Consider the following 21894-nt stretch of genomic DNA (forward strand, 5'->3'; position numbering starts at 1 on the left):
CATGTTGTCTCCTACCATTAGATTGTAAACCCCTTGAGGGCAGGGAGCGGTTTTGCTTTTATTTTTGTTCCCAGGGCTTAGTACAATGCCTTGGATAAAGGAAGAGCAAAATAAATGCTTGTTGACTTGTCTTGGCTGGGCCTTGACCAGCAAGTTATCTTTGATCAAGCTGAACCCTGATGACAAGAAGAGTCTCAATGGTTAGAGCTTGGAACTTGGCGTCAGAAGACCAGAGTTCAAATCTCCCATAAGATACCTACTAGTTGAGTTACCCTGAGCGAGTCGCTAAACCTCTCTTAGACTTAGTTTCTCATCTGTAAAATGAGAACAGTATTTATAACACCTACTTCACTGGCTTGTTGTGAGGAGCAAATGAGGTAGCATATATAAAGTGCTTTACAAATATTAAATTACTATATAAATGTTAGCTAGCTATTAACTACTCCCAGATCAAAGACACCCGCCCTTCATGTAAGTAAGTATGTGTGTATTAGGGGTGGGAGGAGAGGAAGGGAAATGGGCCTACTGGAGCCATTACAGGGAGCTCCAGAGGTCAACTCCCAACTACACTATTAATTGAAAGGCTTTCAGGTGAAAGGAGGATTAGCTTTGTTCTGCTCGTCCCCAGAGGGCAGAACCAGAAGCAATGGGATTAATGAGTGGAAGTTACAAAAATACAGATTTAGGTGTGTCCCGGTGGGGATGGGGCACTCTGAGATTCTATGATTCTGAATCCAGATATCCCTCACTAAAGAATCACAAAATCTTAGAGTTGAGGGTGGGGGGGAGGGTGGGGTGAGATGGCCTCTGAGCCTCTTTCCAGGTCTAGATGGATAAGCCCAAGAATCTTTGATCTCCAGTGTTCCTTCTAGCTCTAAATCATATAATCCATTACATAGAGACAGAGGAGAGAGAGAGAGAGAGAGAGAGAGAGAGAGAGAGAGAGAGAGAATGAGGGGGGAGTACCCAAGAAAAAGTTAGATGAATGAATGTATACCTTTATCAATACCGCTATCAGTCAACAAGCATTTTTAAAACACCTACTATGTTCCAGATGGCATAGTAGATAGAGTGCTGGGCCTGGAGTTAAGAAAACTTAAGTTCAGGTCCAATCTCAGACAATTCCAAAGAGAGTGACCCTGGGTAAGTCCCTTAGCCTCTGTTTGTCTCATTTCCTCAACTATAAAATGGAGATAATAACAGCATTCACCTCCTAGAGTTATTGTGAAGATCAAATGAGAAAATATTTGTAAAACACTTAGCTTTATGTACCAGGAACACAGTAGGCACTAGATAAATGCTTGTTATTGTTGTTATTATCAACTATGCTAGATGCTAGGTTTAAAATGCAAATGAGAGACAGTCCCTGCCTTCAAGGAGCTTATTGTTTATTAGAGAGGTTACAACACTAAAAGAGGAATGGGGACTAGAGAAAGAAATTTGGATTTAAACAGAGACTGTGAGGGGAGCCATAGGGTAGTAGATTTTCATACCCTTTCCAGTAACAAGGTAGTATAGGTGATTATTGTTACAAGAACACACAATATAAAAATGGGCTACACATGTGGTTACACTTGGGTAGACCTTGGTATACTGGTGGATAACTGGATAAGATATGAAGTATGGTCTGAGGCACTAGATACAGTAGGTTGAAATGAGTTTTTACTCACTCAGCAATCAGGACAGTTCACTCCAGAGTGGAGTCTCAAAACTGAGTTGATTAACTCTCAACACCCCCCACAGGAAATTTTTGAGGGGGTCAGGAAAGATGGTCTCTAGAGGCCCAGAATCTGGGAAGTAAATAAATCATTAATATTGATGGGAAGAAAGGAAGGCAATACCGTGGTAGATGGCAACATGTCCACTGTTAACCAAGCCCTGGGGTCATGGTGGATGTTTGGATGGAGTGCACAGCACGGTCTGTGTGACTGGTTAGATATAGTGGGAAGTAAATTTTGAAATTAAATAACCCTGAGGTACCCACCAAGTCACACAAGCAGGGGATATGTCCAAATGAGCTATCCTAAGTTCAAGGTTCTCTGTAGGTCCACATCTACTCAAAAAATTTAGCTCTTGAGCCCCTACCAATTTGTTTACTTCTACTACTTATCTAGAGCACAAAATAGTTCAAAGTAAAAGGACATAAGGAAGTGACATAACATCATATTATAAAAACCTTCCTCCATAAACCTGGGACACATTCTTTCAAAAATATACAAACCATCAGAGGGGAGAATGATCATGCATAAGGAACATGTGAGGCCAGTGCATATGTGTAGAGGGGCCACCTATGTCTCCGTTGTTAAAGAGCAGTTGGTGTCTTCTGCTTGCTCCCCATTAGTGTTTAGTAGTGTAAATTCTCTACTAGACTCAATGCCTCCGCTAAGAATGTATTCATGATATTTACAGTTGTCTGTGTATGATGTTGCTTACTTCTAGTCCCTTAAGGCTATTGCCTGATGGTGTCTGTTACGTTCTTCGGTACCAGGCATGACTCTACTAGGGTCAACTCAACTAAGATGGACCTTGTTTCTACTTGAAGCTCCTGGCTTTGGTTGGAGTCTTCAGCTGAGGCACTGTTTTATCATTATAAGAGGAAAAATAGATTCTACTATGTCTTTTTTCACTTTAATCATAAGGCCTAAACTGAAGTTTTGGTTTTGTTTTGTTTTTATTTTTTTCAAGGAAAGGAGGACCTTCACACACTCAGTCATTAAAACAAGAAAAAAACCAGCTTTTTCTGCCTGTTTCAGACCTGTCTGTAATGAATTTTTCCTCTATAAGAGTCCTCACCTCCACAGCATGCAATAACCTCCAGCTAAATAGTGACTACAAGTTTTTTTAAGAATACATTTTAAGCTCCCTTTTGTGTTCACTAAGGACAGCCTCTGTATATCTCTGACTTAAGGTCAAAAGGTCTTTATGACTCCCTGTAAATCAGTTAATAAACATTTATTAAATACCTACTATGTGACACATACTGTGCTAAGTGCAAAAAGGAGCAAAAGAGGGGCCCTGCTCTCAAGTAGCTCACCATCTAATGGAGGAGACAGAAAGCAAACAAAAATATACAAACAAGCTATACACAGGAACAATATATATATATATATATATATATATGAATATATAGATAGGAAATAATTAGGAGGGGGAAGGCACTAGAATTAAGAGGGATTGGAAAAAGCTTCCTGTAGAAGATGAGATTTTAGTTGGGACTTCCAGGAAGCCAAGAGGCAGAGATGAGGAGAGAGAACATTGCAGGCATGTGGGACAGCCAAAGAAAATGCCTAGAGGGGCAGTGGTTCAGTGGATAGGACACCAGCCCTGAAGTCAGGAGGACCTGAGTTCAAATCTGACCTCAGACCAAACATTTGACACTTACTAGCTATGTGACCCTGGGCAAGTCACTTAACCCCAATTGCCTAAAAAAAAAAAAAAGAAAGAAAGAAAGAAAAAGAAAATGCCTAGAGCCAAGAAATGGAGTGTCTTGTTCATGGAATAGCCAGGAGGCCAGTGTTATAGGATCAAAGAATACATGTAAGCGAGTAAGGTGTAAGAAGATTGGAAAGCTAGGAGGGGGCTAGGTTATGAAAGGCTCTGAATGCCAAACAGCAATTTGTGTTTTGATCCCGGAGTTAATAGGAATCCACTGGAGTTTTATTACTTAATTTCCTTTTGGAGATCCTATACCCCTAAATCCATCATCAGAAGGGCTCTGACCAAAGAAATGCCCACAGCTGTCTGGATCATATCCATTTTATTTATAGAGACCCAAAAAATTCTTTTGAGTCTTCCTTGCAAATGAATCGGTGAAGCACTCACATGAAAGCTGAGCCAGAGAGCCAGATCATTGTTTTCCTTACACCTAGGGTGTGTCTGTCTGGGTTGGGGGCCGTTGCGGGGAGTGTGCTTTTACATTCTGTTTGCTAATGTTGTGTGTTCATGGTGAATGTGAAGTTCCTAGAGGGCAAGAACAGTGCCTAGTTACTTAACATCCATTTATCTTTTGGGGATTCTGGGAAGATGGCAGAGTAGATCAGGAATTTCCTTGATCACAGTACTCTGTGTTTCTGGGATGCTGAGATGCTTGTTAAACAATTTCAACCTTGGTATAAAAAAATCTTGGTTAGGGCTTTTAAGTTGAGGTCTACAGACGCTACAACGATCACTGAGGGAGGTTTATAATCGTACAGTTTTGAATGTCTTACTCCAGTAAAAAAAAAAAAGAATAATAATAACATGCTGCCGTGTGCTAACCTCTGCCTTCTCTCAAGAAATCAAGCTATCTTAAAGATATAACTTCAATTCCTCATCTCATGGTTCAGTGAATAACTATTAAAACAATCAAAGAATATTAAATCAAAAGAAAAAAAGCAGATTTTTGCAGAAGCTTAGTCTGATAGAAGAAGCAGGTGACTTATACCACCATAAAATATCCTTGTTCTAGTTTTTCTTGGGGCAAACAATTTAATCTATACCATTAAATTAATAAAAGTTTATTTTGAGTTTTAAAAGCTAAAAAATATAGTTCACAGTATAATTCTTTTAATCTCCAAACCAAACCATTCCCATAATAAATTATGGCAGTAACAGCTGGCTGCCAATGAAGTCAACTATTAATTGTATGTTCACTGCACTGCCTCACATAAGTCAATGTGAATAATGAGCAGTCCTTCCTGTTCTATAGATACAAAGAACTGAAACTGCAAAATAATTTAAGGTCGGCTGTCATATCTCTGGGACTAGGTGTCATTGGTTGCCTCTTTGCTGGAAGCGTGGCAAAAATGAGAGGCATATTGTACAACTAATATGCTCTCTATGGAGAAAACCCCCAGTCATCTCTATAAAAATGATGTTAGAAAACATTTATGACTGTGTATCCCAGAGAGATGGGTCACTCACCAGCTCTTAAAGACCTCAAGGGTCATTCAAAATTCTCCCTCAGTAATTGATCTCAGAGTCTGACTATTTCACCTCCAATATTTCAAATTCTCAAAAGCCCCTCATTGACCACATACTTATTTTCTCACCATTTCTCCCATTCACTCACTGCTACTAACTGTATTTTTGCCATAACAGCAACCACTGGTCAGGTCTTCTCCATCTAAAAAGGAAGGGGGGAAAAAGTAGCCTTTCCTCAAAAAATGTTACTTTCCTCAAGTAACCATTCTATCTGTATCAACTAATCAGCAAGCATGTATTAAGAATCCATTATGTGCCACACCTTGTGCTAAGTATACCAAGACAAAAAAAAAAGAGAGATAATCCCTGTTCTCAGGAGTTTACATATTAAGATAAATACAAAGTGATTTCAAAGAGTGTGCTAGGAAGCTGGAGATGAGAAAAAGCTTCATGTGGGAGGTGGCAGCTGAGCTGAGATTCTAAGAAATGGAAGTGAGGAAGAAATGCTTTCCACCCCTGTGCAAAGAAAGGAAATGAAACCTCCTGTGTGAAGATTGTCATACAGGCCAGGTTGACTGAAATGTAAAGTGTGTGAAAAGGAGTAATTTATAGTAAACCTGGAAAGGTAAGCTGGAACCCAATTGGCTTTAAAGGACAGTTGGCTGTGTATTTTATCCCAGAGCAAGGGATAAGGGGTATATGTAGGGGTGGGAGTGGAGGTGAGGGGGTGATGGATTCCTATCGCAGTCTCTTGAAACCCATATACCCCTTCTTAGAATGTTTTTAAATTTATAAAATAAAATACATAAGATTACAAATTAAGTCAATTATACTGACATAGTTGCCCAAAAACATTTTTTTTAAATTCATAGTTCCCAGGTTAATAACCCCTGACCCAGAAGCAGTTGGACACCTGACAATATTTAGAGGAGGTTTGGAAAACCCACAGTCCAGTACAAAAAAACATGGTGCTCACAATAAGATAGTAAAGCAAGCCAGATTTGTAGAGAGGAGATAACTCACAAAATTTAGGGCAGTCATGGAGGATGATGGGTCCTGGGTGGAATTGAATACATCACTAGAGCCCTTGAGGGAATGGGGCACCCTCTTCTCCACCAATAAACTTTGATTTTTTTTATTTCTACTTATTTCATTTTTATTTTATGGAAAAAATAAGAATTTCTATAACATAGTACAACACTTATATTATAAGGCAGTAATTATTAACACTATCTAGTATTAGCTAAGAAATAGAAAAATAGATCAATGGAACAATCTGGTGGGTTTCTACAGGGTTCTTATCCGGGTCCAGTAGGACCCAGACATTGGTGCAAAGGAGTGAGGAGCCTGGACCTGGGGCTAGTGCTGAATCATCAATGGGGGGAGGGAAGACTCCTGAGGAACTGGAGGTTTGCTGATACTCAAAGTCTCTACTAGTAGGAAAAGGGGGCTTCTTTGTTTAGCCAGTAGGGGAGGCTACTGGAATATTCCTTCCAAAGACAATGCAGACTCTAGAACCTCACAGCAATATAGTTAGCTAGGCATCAACTTTAAGAATAACTCTTTTGCAGCTGTATAGGGGATGGATTTAAGATGGGACAGACTTAAGGCAGGAAGACAAATGAGGAGGTCACTGCAATAGTCTGGTGATTATGTGCATCTAATAGTAGAGGGTAAACTGAAAGAAAATGTTTTATTCCTCCTCATCTTCTATAAAAAGTGACCTGCACTCATTGCTTCCAATTCCTCATTCCTTACTCCCTATCATATTTGGGTAATACCACCCTATTTAAACTGTTCTAATGTCCACAATGACATTAAGTTCTCTTACTACTCTAAATCTTTGACCAACATACATTCTACCATTCTCATTGATTCTTAATATTACCACTTGCTGCTTAATCTAAATCTAGTTTTATTCCCAGATTTGTATAGATTTCATCTTTCTAACTTACCCTGGATCATGGAGTCAGACCTACTCTTTAGCCTTCATCACATTCTTCAGACCAATTTGATATCAACTGAAACAAAACAATATGGTGTAATAGAACAGATTCTAGACTGAAAATCAGGAGACCAGGGTATGAATTCTTGACCTGCTGTTTTATTAATGTGTGTGACTTTAACCAAGTCATATACCCTTTCTGGGCTTCATTGAACTAGATTAGGGCTTCTTAGCCTAGAACTCACAAATTTATTTTTATAACAATTTCAATATAATTGCCTTCCTAAAATCCTATGAACCTTTATCTATTTTCAGCATCTGCCTTAGTTTCTCTTTGTCACATTCATCTTTGACCTATTTACCCTTAATTTTGTTAAGGCTAATTAAAAAGATGGCTTTCCTACTACCTCTTAGTTTGTTTGCTTTTTTACTCTATCAACAAGTAGAAGCAGAACTGAAAAGAAATTTGAAATTCCATGATAGCTTTGGCCTAAGTGAAAGCAAGATTTGGGTCAAACCTATGTTTGTATCCAAAGGCCTAGCACAGTGCATTGCATATAATGAACAGTTAAAAACTGTTTATTGAGTAGAATTGAATTAACATAAATAAAAACTACTCTCTAGTGAAATATCCTAATGTTACCCTAGTTACAATTCTATTCTTATAAATATTAATTGATAAGCTGAAAAAGCCAATAAAAAACATGAAACAGCCAGGACCTCCTTCAAAACAAAACATTTTGACCATCAACAAATTAAGTAAAAATAAAAATTTACAGGTTTTTAAAACAGAAATATAAATTGATTTTATCATACCAACAAGAACAAGGAATTCAGTACCCGGCTCATAGTTTTCCTCTGGATCTCAGTTTCTACCTTCACACTTGGGAACTTTGATATACATATTGATAACCCCTCAAACACTCTGAGTTCCTAACTCATCATCCTCATCAATTCCCCTGACCTGTGCCTTCACTCCAACTCAGTTGTAAAAAGAGATAGTCATACCCTTGATCACTGACAAGTATTCATCTCCATGATCCAGAAGGGTGAAATTTCTCATCTGACCATAACCAACTGTCCTTACATTTTTCCTTGTTCCTCATCCTTAATAAAGCTATTTTTCATCTTCACCAAAACCTACAGTCACTCCACCCACAGATAATTTTCCAGTCCATCACCCTCTACTCTATACTTGCTTTTCTCCATTTACAGTACTGATGCTGAAGCAGGGTTGAACTGATAACCATGCTCACATGCAGTTTATCCTTCAGGCTTCTATTTAGCTCATTCCTATATTTAATCTTCTCATTTCAATCTCTAGAGTAATTCAGGGATATATTTGAATGTTTTCTAATAAAATTGCAACTGCTTTGACATTAGTAATCTGTTGGCTCCAACCTTGACTCATTAAATGTACAAATATACAAAGTCTCTTAGTATTCTATGATTAAGAAAATATTAAAATAACTGAATATATAATATATTAGCAAGTGAAATCAATAAGATCACAAAATCACAAAAGCTTACTTACAATATTTTGACTATAAGAAAAGTCACAGCCAAGGTGGAACCAAGATGGTACTCACCTTAGTGTCCCCAAATTATCTTGCCAACAACTTTAAAACAATGCCTCAAAATAAGTTCTGGAGAGGCAGAACCCACAAAAGGCTGAGGTGAACAATTTTCCAGCCCAAGACAACTTAGAAGGTTGACAGAAAAGGTCTGTTTCACTAGGGTAAGAGGGAAATGCAGTCCAGTGTAGGCTGCCCTACAGGTCAGTATTGAGGCTCTTATAGAAGCCAGAAGCAAGAAGGTGCACCAGGCAGCCAGTAGCAGGCCATGCTTGGTGCAAGGCAGCAGCAGGCCTTGGGGGTAACTGAATCAGCAGCAGTAGATTCTGGAAATCTAAACCAATAGATGTAAGGGGGTCAGACAACTGATCAGAAAGAGATTATAGGGGTCCTTTTGCTGGCACCAGGAACATGACTCTATTGTGTGGCCTCTACTTAGATCCAGGTCTCTGTCTCAGGGCAAAGAGGAAAGGGCATGCAGATGCAGAGGAATGGAGACCCTGATCATAGTTCCAAGGTGGAAAAGAGTGCTTGTGGTCTCTCACAGACCAGAGCACAGGCCAGGAGAGCAGTGACCACACCTCTCCTTAGATCATACCACCTTGGAAAAACTGAAAGCTTACAGTCCCCCAGAACTAGGTCTGTAAATAGCAACATAAAAAACCCCACCCCAGATGCAAAGCTCAACTTTTATATAAAGCTAAAAGTCAAGAAATGGGCAAAATGAGGAAACAAAAAAAAAAAGAACCTGACCATAGAAAGTTATTGTGGTAACAGGAAAGATCAAAACACAAACTCGGAAGAAGATAACAAAGTCAAAAGAGTTACATGCAAAGGGCAACTGCCACCCCGCCACACTCCCCCCCCAAGAAAAATGTGAATTGGTCTCAGACCCAAAAAGAATTCCTTGAAGAGCTCAAAAAATAATTTTAAAAAGCAAATAAGAGAGGTTGAGGAAACTGGGAAAAGAAATGAGAGTGGTGAAAGAAAAATCATGAAAAAAGAATCGACAGCTTGGTAAAGGAGGCACCAAAAAAAATACTGTAAAAAAAACACCTTAAAAATAGAATAGGGGCAGCTAGGTGGCAGAGTGGATAGAGCACTGGACCTGAAGTCAGGACAACCTGAGTTCAAATCCAGGTTCAGACATATAACACTTACTGTCTGTGTGACTCTCAGCAAGTCACTTAACCCCAATTGCCTCACCAAAAAAAGAAAAAAAAAAGAATAATCCAAATGGTAAAAGAGGCACAAAAATTCACTGAAGAGAAGAACTCCTTAAAAAGCAGAATTGGCCACATGGAAAAAGATGTATAAAATTCATTGAAGAAAAGAACTTCTTAAAAAGTAGAATTGACCAAATGGAAAAGTAGGTACTAAAGCTCACTGAAGAAAATAATTCCTTAAAAACTAGAACTGAGCAAATGGAAACTAATGATTTTATGAGACATCAAGATACAATCAAACAAAATCAAAAGAATTAAAAAATAGAAGAAAATTTGAAATATCATATTGGAAAAACTGAACTGGAAAATAGATCCTAGAGAGAGAATTTAAGAATTATTGGACTGCCTGAAAGCCATGCTCAAAGAAAGGTGATAAAAAAAATCACCTTTCAAGAAATTACCAAGGAAAACTACCCTGAAACCTAGAACAAGAGTAAAATAGAAATTAAAAGAATCTACCAATCACCTCCTGAAAGAGATCCCCAAAACTCCCAGGAATATTATAGTCAAATTCCAGAGCAGATCAAGGAGAAAATATTACAAGCAGTCAGAAAGAAACTATTCAAATGTCATGAAGCCAAGGTCAGGATAACACAAAATTTAGCTGCTTCTACATGAAAGGATTGGAGGACGTGGCATACGATATTCTGGAGGACAAAAGATGTAGAATTACAAACAAGAATTACCAACTAAGCAACACTAAATATAATCCTTCAAAGAGGGGAAGAATGGAAATTTAATGAAATAGAGGACTTTCAAGCATCTCTGATGAAAAGACCAGAACTGAATAGAAAATTTGATTTTCAAATACAAGATTCAAGAGAACCATAAAAAGGTAAATAGGGATGAGAAATTATAAGGGATTTAATAAGGTTAAATTGTTTTCATTCCTATATGGGGAGATAATACTTATAACTCCTAAGAACTTTATCATTATTAAGACAGTTAAAAGTAGTATACATAAACAGAAAGACTGTGAGTTGACTACGATGGGATGATATCTAAAAAATAAAATTAATAGGTGAGAAATAGGGTTGCACTGAGAGAAAGGAAAAAGGAGATGCAAATTGGAGTAAAATCTCACATAAAAGAGGCACAAAAGAGCTTTTACAGTGGAGGGGAAGATAGGCTGTAGGAAGTAACTTAAACCTTACTTTCACTGGAGTTGATTCAAAGAGGGAACAATAAAGTTGGGTATGGAAATCTATCTTACCCTACAAAGAAATGGGAGGGGAAGGGTATAAAAGAAGGAGGTGGCTGGGATGATGGGTAGGGAGGGTAGGTAGATGGTAGTAGGGTAGATGGGAGGGTAGGGAGGAAAGGCAGTGGTCAGAAGCAAACCACTTTTGAGGGGGGAATGAAAGGAGAGAGAGAAGGATAAAGAGGGTAAAAAAAAATAGGATGGAGAGAAATATACAGTTAGTAATCATAACTGAAAAAATCTATAGCAAGTTTCTCTGATAAAGGCCCATTTCTCAGATATATAGAGAATTGAGTCAAATTTATAAGAATACAACTCATTCCCCAATTGATAAATGGTCAAGGAATATGAACAGGAAGTTTTCAGACAAAGAAATCAAAGCTATCTCTAGCTACATGAAAAGATGCTCTAAATCACTATTGATTAGAGAAATGGAAGTGAAAACAACTCTGAGGTACCACCTCACACCTATCAGATTGGTTAATATGACAGAAAAGTAGAATGACAAATATTTGAGCGATGTGGGGTGGGAAAACTGGGGCATTAAAGCACTGTTGGTGGAGTTCTGAATTGACTCAACTATTCTGGGGAACAAATTGAAACTATAGCCTAAATATAGCCTATAGGACTATAAAACCATGCATACCCTTTGACCCAACAAGATCTGGATCCCAAAGAGATTTTTTTAAAAGGAAAAGGACTATGTATATTAAATTATAGTACCTCTTTTTGTGGTGGTAAAGAATTGGAAATTGAGGGGATGCTCATTAATTGCAGGATGGCTGAACAAGTTGTGCTATATGATTGTGATGAAATACTATTGTGCTGTAAGAAATGATGAGCAGGATAACTTTCAGAAAAAACTGGAGAGACTTACATGAGCTGATGCAAAGTGAAATGAGCAGAACCAGGAGAACAGTGTACACAGTAACAGCAATATTGCATAATGATCAACTGTGAAAGACTTAGCCACTCTGATCAAGATGATGATCCAAGACAATTCTGAAGGACTTGTGATGAAGCATACAGTCCACCTCCAGAGAAAGAACTGGTGAAGTCTGAATGCAGATTGAAGCATATCTTTTTTTTTTTTACTTTTTTACTTTTCTTGAGATTTTTTTTTATCTATGTTTTCTTTCACAATATGACTAATATGGAAATGTGTTTTTCATAACTGCACATGTATAACCTTTATCAAATTGCTTGCCTTCTCAGGAAGGGGGTAGGGAAAGGGAGGGAGGGAAAGAATATGGAACTCAAAATTTTTTAAATGAATGATTAAAATTGTTTTTATGTGTAATTGGAAAAAATGTTAATGTTTTAAAAAGAAAAAAGAAAATTCACAGCCTGAGCCCCCTCAAACCTTTACTGTAATAGCAAATGACATCTTCCTTTGAGACACTGTTCAGTTTTTTTTTCAAGGTATAAAGTAAAGTTTCTTCTCAGAAATTTTCTTTTCAAGATAAAGGTGAAAGCATCTTCATCAGAAAAGATGTCTTCATTTCCTTCCTCTGTGTCTTCTCCAAACTCACTATTCGTGCAATGTTTTTTTTAATATTCCTTCTCAATAGAACAGTTCATACCTTTCTAACAAGATAAGTTTCTTCTCACCTTCATCCTCTATCTTCCCCATACATCAAGATAAAAATACTCACTGATTCCACAGGAAAAAGCATCATATACCTCAATTTTCATTTGGCTCTTAAAGTCATAGTTTTCATACCCTCTGTGGAGGAGCTTAATGAAACAGTTATTACAATGACCAATTTTTTCTACTCTCTATCTTTGAATCTTTTTCTTCCTTGTCCTATTTCAGTTCATGTCTGTTCAAACCCAAATTCTGCATTATTCCCACTGTCTGCCTTTTCTTCTCCTATTCTACAAACTACCAAATGTCATCAACCATGATGATTGGGTCTACAACAAGTTTATGTCATAATCTCAGCCAGGTGCTAACCTCTACTAGGCTGCTTAACTGGGACACATCCACCCACAATATATGTTCCAAATATAGTCTCTCCTCAATATCCCCAAGTCATCCCCAATAACCCACCACTCCTTCTCTCTCTTAACATAATTCTTCATTTTATGCTTTATCCAGGAAATAGAAGCCATCCATCAGAAATTCCCTCTTCTCCCCAGTTCTGCACTCCAAATCTCCTCAGCATGTCCCCCTCTTCCTTTCTCCTTTGCTCCAGAAGAGTTACCCTTCTCCTTACCAAAGCCAATCTAGCCTCTACCTGATTTCCTGATCCCTTTCCCTCCTATGTCCTCAGAAAGTTGCTCCTATCATTTCCTCTCTTCATCTACTGACTTTTTCCCTGCTGCCTACTATTGAGTACAATTCTCTCCCATGGTATCTTTAAACATTCATTTGACCCTGATATTCTGTCAAGTTATCACCCTCTGCTAGGCATCTAAATGAAGAAATTACTGAGCAAATATAAAATAAAAAAATAGTGCTTAGAACAGGGTCCTTGGGAATACCCATGCATAGGAGGCAAGACATGGATTCTGAGAAAGAGTGATTAGACTAGGAGGGGGATAGTTAGAAGCTAGCAATGTCCTGAAAACCTAAGGAGGAAAGATAATACAGGAGAAGGAGGTAGAAGATAGAATGTTGTGTATGGGAAACAACAAGTAGACCTATTTGACTAGAAGTACATAAAGGAGGGTACACGAAATCTAAAAGTCAAGCTAGAAAGATAGGTTAAAGTAAGACTGTGAAGAACTTTAAATGCCAAATAAAGGCTTCTGCACTTTATCCTAGGGGCAATAGAGAGTCACTGAGGTTTTTTTGAGCACAGGAAGGGTAGTGTCTGACTCATACATATGGAGTATCCAGATAGCGATGTAGAAAAGACAGCTGGTAGTACAGATTATGGCTCAGAAAAGAGATGATGACTGGATATGTAGTTATGGGAGTCATCTGCATTGAAATGCTAAATGAAGCATTAGGAGCTGATGAAATAACTGATATATGGAGAAAGAAGAGAAGGCCCAAAACCAAGCTGATGGTATCTAGCCATGTATTCTTGGCCAGGCCTGGTTCAGGTTGATATATCACTTCAGGTAATAGGGCAATGTATGATGAGAGAGACAAATGTGGAAAGAAGGAAGGAAAGAAGAAAGGAAGTACTAGGAAGGGAATGGTAGGAAGGAAGTAGTAGGAAGGAAGGAAAAAAGAGAGGGAGGGAGAGTAGGTGGGAGGAAGAAAGGAAAGAAGGAGGAGGAAAGAAGGGAAGGAGGGAGAAAGGAAGAGAGGAGGAGGAGATGAAAAGCGGGAGGAAGAGAGAAAGAAAAGGGAAAGGGAGAGGGGGAAATAAAAAGAAGGAAACAGAAAGAAAGAAGAAAGAGAGAAAGGAAGAAAAGGAAAGAAAGAGAGAGCTAAAGAAAGAGGCAGCTGCAGCAGAGATGCAAGAAATCAAAGTAGGCTATTGAATCCCTGCATTCTGTAGCTGCCGGTAGTGATCACCTCTTCAAGGATGAAGGGAGGCTCCAAAAGTTCTCTTTCTCCACCTTTCGCTCCCTATGCCTATGCTCTTTTATTGTTTCTTTTTATCTAATCTGTTCCCTCTATTACGATTTTACATCACATAAAAATTCATGGTTGATCATGAATGCTTGTCCTGTATGTCTACATACTTAGTCTGTACTGAGCAAGGGGGAATGGAAGAAGCCAGGGATTAGTTGTAAATACACAGAATTTAAATAGCTTAAAGATTTAATCCTCTGTCTAAATTTTAAGAATTTTCCTAACTAGATGGTCTGATCTTATTATGATTTTATTTTTTTCTCTCATTTAAACCATTAATTATTATCACCTCTAGGCTAAAACTGAGGTAATTCTTGTAACAAGGTGAGGGTAATTAAATCTTAAGCCTCCACAAGAGAAGGAGTGAAGAGAAGACAGAGAAGGAAAGGCATTGACCAAAGAGAAGGTTCTATCCTGCACTGGTCTTCTATGAGGAAATGAGGGCGGTAGGGGAAGGAGCAGGAGACCATTCATCTCTGCCCCTTTCCAGAAGGGAGGAAGAAGTACAAAGGAGCAAATACAAGCTATCCAAATTTGCCCTCCACAGCGACACCTGCTGGTGACATTACTTTTAGAGAAAATCTCTTGCCCAAGTCTTGTTTGCACTCCTCAGAAAGACATAAAACAATCAGAGTAGGGCAAATTTAAAGACGAAAGGGGTACGTGTGGCTATTGACATTTAAGAATAGACTAAAAGAAATAGAACTTCAAGAAACAGAAAATGGTTTCTCAAAATGGTTTCTAAACTTAACTATTATGTTATTTAAAAATTTTTTCTCCTAGTTTCCTTATATTTATGATTTTTTCAATACCAATCACTTGTCTGTTTTCAGTTTTTAATTTAGCTTGCTAATCATACAGTGGAGATCAGAGGAGGTTTTTGCCTCATTAAAGTGGCTTTCTATGAGAACCATTTATACCTTTCTTCATTAATTCTCCCTGAAACTTTGGCAAGTAGGGGTCAGGTTTATTCCTTTCAGATTCAGGAATCATAGTCTGCCTTCTAGACCTGAAGAAGATAAAAGCCTCCCCACTCTGAATGCCCCCTCAATAGCTCTATGAAGTCAACAATCATTTTTATCAAGCAAAAAGTGTCTCTTCTACTTTTTCAGCTTAAAGAGAAAACCATCAAGTTTAAGGTAAACAATTGCAATGTGGCCAAACATAAGTGCACAATCCATGTTTCCACAGTAGATTGGATTAGCTGTGTATTGTACAATAAATGGGTTAGAAATCCAAGTAGTGGGAGCTCTGATCTTTTTTGGTGAAATTCATATGTCAAAATGTCTTTGACAAACTGTATTTCCATACTTAAATTGAGCAATGAATTGAAACTTGCAAAGGGGAATGTAAAGAGAATATATTCTAGAGCTGTTTCTTTCAAATTGCTTTATCTATTGATAGCTCTCTCCCATGTCAAAAGCAATCCCACCAATATAGAGAGCACAAGATGAGAAGACAGGCTCTAATTTAATCAGAAATGGTGCATTATTTCCTGTGAACAATGTGAACCTTCAGCAATCTTTCCATGGAAAAATTAAATGAAGGTTATGTAAACATAGGTCATTTCATGCGTGTCTAATCTTATGTTCAAAAGAGTACCACACTCTATATAATGATATCTTGCCCTACCCCACCCCCACAAAATAAAATAGCCACAAAAACCTTTAGCTCTCTATTTAACTCCTGTTGCAGGTTCCATGTGCTGGGCTTCTTAAAACAAACTTAGGGCCAAGAGCCTAAATTTAGCAAACCATTATGATCAGTGCCTTTTGGGTTCTAGTTAAAGCCATGATACAAACTAGCCTCCACTCTAATTCTGAAATACTGTCATTTCTCCTGCTTTTATTGGCTCACACAAATACCAGGAGGATTCACATTCAGGAAAATATTCTAACAAAGTGTGTCATATAAATCCCTATTGCCTTCTGTACTTAAGCTCATCACCTAGAATAGCTTTTCTGACATAGTAGTAGTAATAGGATCATAGATTTGAATTTGGAAAAGGTCCAAGCCAAGCCTCTCAATTTACAGATGAGAAAACTGAGGTCCAGGGAGGTGAAATTGCTTGTCTAAGGTGACATAGGTAGTTAGTAACAGAGGTCAGATTAGCATCTAGTTCCTCTGATTCTAGAACCATACGTCATTGCCCCACACTATCATATGGTGCTTTTAGGTATGCAAGACGTTTTCATGTGCATTGCTTACTTTGACCTTCATAATGTCTTTTCATGAGGTAGGTTGAGTAAAATTACCCTTCCATTTTAAAGATAAAGAGACAAAAGGTCAGAGAGGTTGTGACTTGCTCAAGACCATGCTGGTTGGGTTCAAATGCTGGACCTCTGATCTCTAATCTTATCAATATATTTACTACAAAAAGTAGAGAATAAGACTAACGTTCCACGTAAAAGTTGCACAATATGTAGAACAATACAGATTTTTTCATTTCTAAAACCATACTTTTCTTTTTCATAGAACGTCCTTTCTAAAGCTTTCAATGTATATATGCATCGTAAACCTTCCAATGTATTTGTACATTTATGTGCATATAATGTATATAAAGGTGCCTAACTTATTTCCTAGTGAGAGAAATGTATTAACTCTTCCCCAGCATTGGGTTATAGTCAGGATCTGGTTCAACAGTTAATCAACTTGAAAAAATTTATAGAATTTCCATGACGAATGCTACTACCCAGAAATGATTTAAGAGGATTGGGTTTAAGAAATATCATACTTTAAGATTTCAACATCTAAGAGAGCTCTCTGGTACATATGTTCCCTCCACTGACACAAATTATAGACCCTCTACACCTTCATCGGTTGCTGGGGCAACCTAGGCACAATAAGCACCTCTAAACTTGACCTGGCTGGTCCTCTGGTGATAAACACAAAGCCTGTCAATGGCTGTTCAAAGTCTCTTCATATTAGTTGGGCCTTCTCGAGCCTGCATTCCTCTAGAAAAACTTTCAGAAATCCAAAATCACATCTCTGCAGTGATACATTGGAGTATCATCTTAACCAAGAATGTCCCCACAAGCCCAAATAATTCACCAGAAAGAAACTGAGGTACAAAGATGTCAAAATCAGTACTAACTCAATCTATTTAAGGGCCTACTATGTCCCAGTCACTGTGCTATGTGATAAAGAATACAAGAACAAAAAAGTACATGCCCTGAAAGACCTTACATTTTATTAGAGAAGAAAACATGTACATATATAAAAATAAATACAAGTAAATAAAAACAAACAAGACAAAACCCTCAGAATACCACTTCCTAAGTTCATCAAATTGAAGAATTAAATAGTTATATGATAAGTTTAATTATTATTGACCACAACCTAGATAATTATGACCTCCCCTGCTCCTCAAAAGCAGAACTCTCTTCCAAAAGGTCTGTTTCATCTGAATTCTCCAGATGTCCTCAACTTTCCATTCCCCCATGCCAACCTATCCTCAGTTCTCTAACTTAAGATGCCATTAGTATGGCCATTACAAAGTCATCTTAGAGGGAAAATGTCCCCAAATCTGGAACTAAAAGGCATAGGATCAAATTTCTGCAGCTAGTGCCCTGAAACTCCCAGGCCAACTTGATTTGTTAATCCTCAGTCTGTGAATCTGGAGAGGAGAAGAAGGGGGAGTTCACAATCCACAAACCAATTTGTGTTGTTTCTGCAACACTGCAAAAGTGAGCCTCATGAATATGCTAATGAAATTGCAATGAGAGTTTTGGCACTATTTCATCACCTCAACTAGATTAGAGAGTAATAACACTATGGGTTTACATGTCTTCAGAAACTGCTGTGGTAGTAGAAAAAAAATTTGATATGCAATATTTATAATTCAACAAAAATTACAATGGCACTCCCATAAAATAATGATAATGGGTTCATTTGTAAGAAATAGTTTGCAGGGCACCCAAAAGAGAAAATTGTGAAAGGTCGTATGCCATTTTGCATGCTTATGTCCATATACTTTCATATTTTCACGTGAGATGTACATGTATTCGCACCCAAAATTCTAGTATTTGTATGTATGTTGATGTTAGAAAATAAAGCAGCAGAAAGTTGGCAGTCTTAGGAGATACCTGGAAATATCATAATCACGAAGGTCTTGAGAAGTATGGTTCACTAGACATTGTGATGATGACCTTCCTCTAAGATGTTCAATCCTAAAAGAATTAATTTGGCGGCTAATCTTGCCAATCCAGCTTTAGAATAGTTGCCCAGGAGTATCTCTTTCATAATTAGATATGAATGCCCAGAATCAGAAGACACATCTTGACCACACAATTACTTATTTAATAGCAATTTGATGTCACAAAAATAGTGAATTTTTGACCAACCAATAGACAACTGTTCTCACTTCCTATATGTGAACAAAGGAGAGTTTGTGACTGGTACCCACCAGGTCAGGTATATCAAATATGTGATTGTTCAATAATCCTTTGACTATCAATATCAAACGAGGAATTTTTTAAAAAAGGAAATGTATTGCACAGATGTTGTTTGCTTATCTTAGAGGCTGCCCTAAACTGAATCCATTTGGAAGAGGAATTTGCTATTGATCAACCAAACAAAAAAAAAAATTAGTATATGCCAGGTACTGTACTAAGCAGAGGGGTACGAAGGCAAAACCAAAACAGTTTTTTCCCTCATGGGGCTCATATTGTATTAAGGGGAGGAGGCATGGACAGATGAAAGTATATAAAAAATAAATGATGAAGTCTTCCAGATGCTCTTTTTGCATTAAACTGCTTATTACTAGAGGAACTTACTATTCATGACAACACAAAAGAGATTTTTTTTTTAAATCCTTGTGGGCAAAATTGAGTGAATGAAGAACATTTGTTGCCACTGAGTTAGTCCATTAGTACCACTATCACAGACAGCATTTCAAATGGACTGGCGGTCAAGGATTGTTATTGTTTGTCCTTTGTTTTCTAACAGGACCAATGGCATCATGGAATGATGTCTTGACTTGCACATGAATTGGATTTAAGTGAGGCAGAGTTGCACAAAGACTTCAGCCTCACTCTCTCACCTTGAGTCATCAAAGTCCACTGGCAAGACAAAAGTCAAGATGACTGGCGATGGCCCAGGATACAGTGGATGACCTAGGCATCTTCAATGTCTAGCCAAGTTCTAAGCACTCCACAGAGCTGCCTTCATGGTTGTTGGAATAAATTATTCTCATCCACCCAGCCCACTGGGGGGAAATATGCACATGTTTGGGGTAGACAATCCCTTAACTCACCCACCATGGAGTTGGAGGCCTGTTGGTTGCCCTCAACATGGTTTAGCCAGTCTGCCAAGACAGTTTTACTGGGGGTGTGGCTGCTGGACATGCTACAGCTTATTGGAGCCACAGGTGAGAGTTGGGTAAGAGATAGACATCAAAAGTGGATGAGAAGCGCCCTTACAGCAGAGGTCCTAGTCCTCCCTGAACATTCCATACAAGGATAGAAAATGGTAGTAAGAAGAGAAAATTAGGTTACTTTGAGGAAACTGAATAATGCTTTTAATGATTCCAAAATGCTACTCAATAATCAAAAAAAACTTTTTAATATCAATATTCCTTCATTTTATACCTATAAAACATGAAACACCAATCTGAAGAATCAGCACTTCTGTGGACCCAAAAGGAAACAGAGCTGCATGGCAAACATAAGTAGACTGTTGCATATCAACAGTAATCATCTGCAAACAAGAGATGCCTTTAAAATACAATCCAGAAAATTTATGATCAAAAAAGAAGGTAGATGTACAGTATTTCAGATTGGTCTACAAAGAAATACAAGCCAGAGAGAGAATTCCAAAGTAGTAAAGAAGTCCCACTACAACTGTGACCATGAGCCAGAATGAGAAGGAAAAGGTTCTGATGGGGACTTCTGTCAACTCTGTTGAGAATCAGCATTGCTGTGAAACAAACTGATGAGACTGAAAAGATCCTCCATCACAAATTCATGTGCTTCATGATGATGAGAGCAGAGGACTTCAGCTTTTCTGTGAAGCCAGTGGAGAGTTACCATATAAGTTTCCTGATTACTAACTTCAACATGGAGTAAATGGACAAACACAAACTGATAGACTTTGTGATCGCTTTATGGAGTCAAGTGATAAGGAGATGGATGAAATAAGCTGTTGGTCAGTGATCCGTGCTCATATAGTAGCAGATAAGTTCCTCAAGAATTATTAGAGCATCTAAAAGCGTCTCTCAGTTTCTCCCTCACTCATCCTCCCTCCCATCTCTGCAAAGACCCCTGGTGGAACTCAGAAGAGCACTGAGGCAAGGGGTCAAACAGGGATTGAAGATGCAGAGCAGGGGGTGGAGATCTGGCTACCTGAAAGAGAAAATAGCAATTGACCTGCCCTGCCATCAAAGTTCAGTCCCTTGGGCCAGGCCAGATTTGGGGGTTTTTTAATATCTTGAAACTTAAAACTGTGAAAAAGCTACTGAACATAGCAGCAGAGTGCTCAATAGACACAAAGTGGCAGCTGCTGAAGTGAGGACTGACTGCTCAAAACAAAATGCTGGGAAAATTATGAAACAGTTTGGCAGATATTAGATTCAGTCCAACAGCTTATCCCAATAAATTCCAAATGGATGTAAGGTCTAGAGATGAAAGCTCATATTATTAATAAATTAGAAGATCAGGGAAGGTGATATCATTGACAATTATGGTTAGGGAAAGAATTCTTGACCAAAGAAGATATGAAAATATAACAGAAGATATAATGATACTTGTGATTACATAAAGTTGAAAATTATCTATATAACCAAAAAACACAAATAAAATTAGAAGAGAAACAGCCAAGCAGGGAAAACCTTTGCAGAAAATTTCTCTGCAAAAGGTCTGGTATCAAATGTATGCATGGGGAATTGATATAACTATATAAGAACAAAGGACATTTCCCAGTAGATATAGGACAAAGGATATAAACAGGTAGTTCTTAAAAGAAGAAAGGCAAAAATTATCAATATTATCAATTATATAATTATCAATAATTATTTGAAAAAATGCTCCTAATTTGTCATATGAAAATTAGAATTGAATTTTCTTTTCATACCCACCAAATTACCAACAATGACAAAAGTAGAAAATAACAATTATTGAGGGGATACACCTAGTTTAGTGAAGAGACATAACAATCTTAACAGGGAAATGTATGAGAAAAGAGAATGAGAGTGTTCTAAAAGTGAGGGCAAAATCAGATAAAGATTAGCTCCAAATCAAATAAATTCCAACTTCAGAAGAAGAATGAAGGGGAGATCTTAAGAAAAGAAAGTATGGGTAAAAGTTTATGATCAGAGTCTGGGAAAGAGAAGAAGGACATTGGAGTAGAACTAGGTCCCTTCAAAAAGATCTCTAAGGCTAAGTATATGCTTTCTCTTTCACCACCTGCTTCTTTGTAAAGAATGGGGCTAAGGAAAGAAGAAAGAATGAAAGAAAGAAAGAAAGAAAGAAAGAAAGAAAGAAAGAAAGAAAGAAAGAAAGAAAGAAAGAAAGAAA

At 37.8% G+C, this 21894-nt stretch overlaps 1 pseudogene; it reads left to right on the top strand.

Moving 5' to 3' along the window:
• The first annotated feature begins 20319 nt into the window (after nt 1–20319).
• On the top strand, nt 20320–20579 carry LOC114036754 (annotated as a pseudogene).
• The last annotated feature ends 1315 nt before the right edge of the window (nt 20580–21894 follow it).

Source organism: Vombatus ursinus, unplaced genomic scaffold (assembly GCF_900497805.2).
Source record: "Vombatus ursinus unplaced genomic scaffold, bare-nosed wombat genome assembly UNPS02009975.1, whole genome shotgun sequence".
In the NCBI taxonomy this organism is placed as follows: domain Eukaryota; kingdom Metazoa; phylum Chordata; class Mammalia; order Diprotodontia; family Vombatidae; genus Vombatus; species Vombatus ursinus.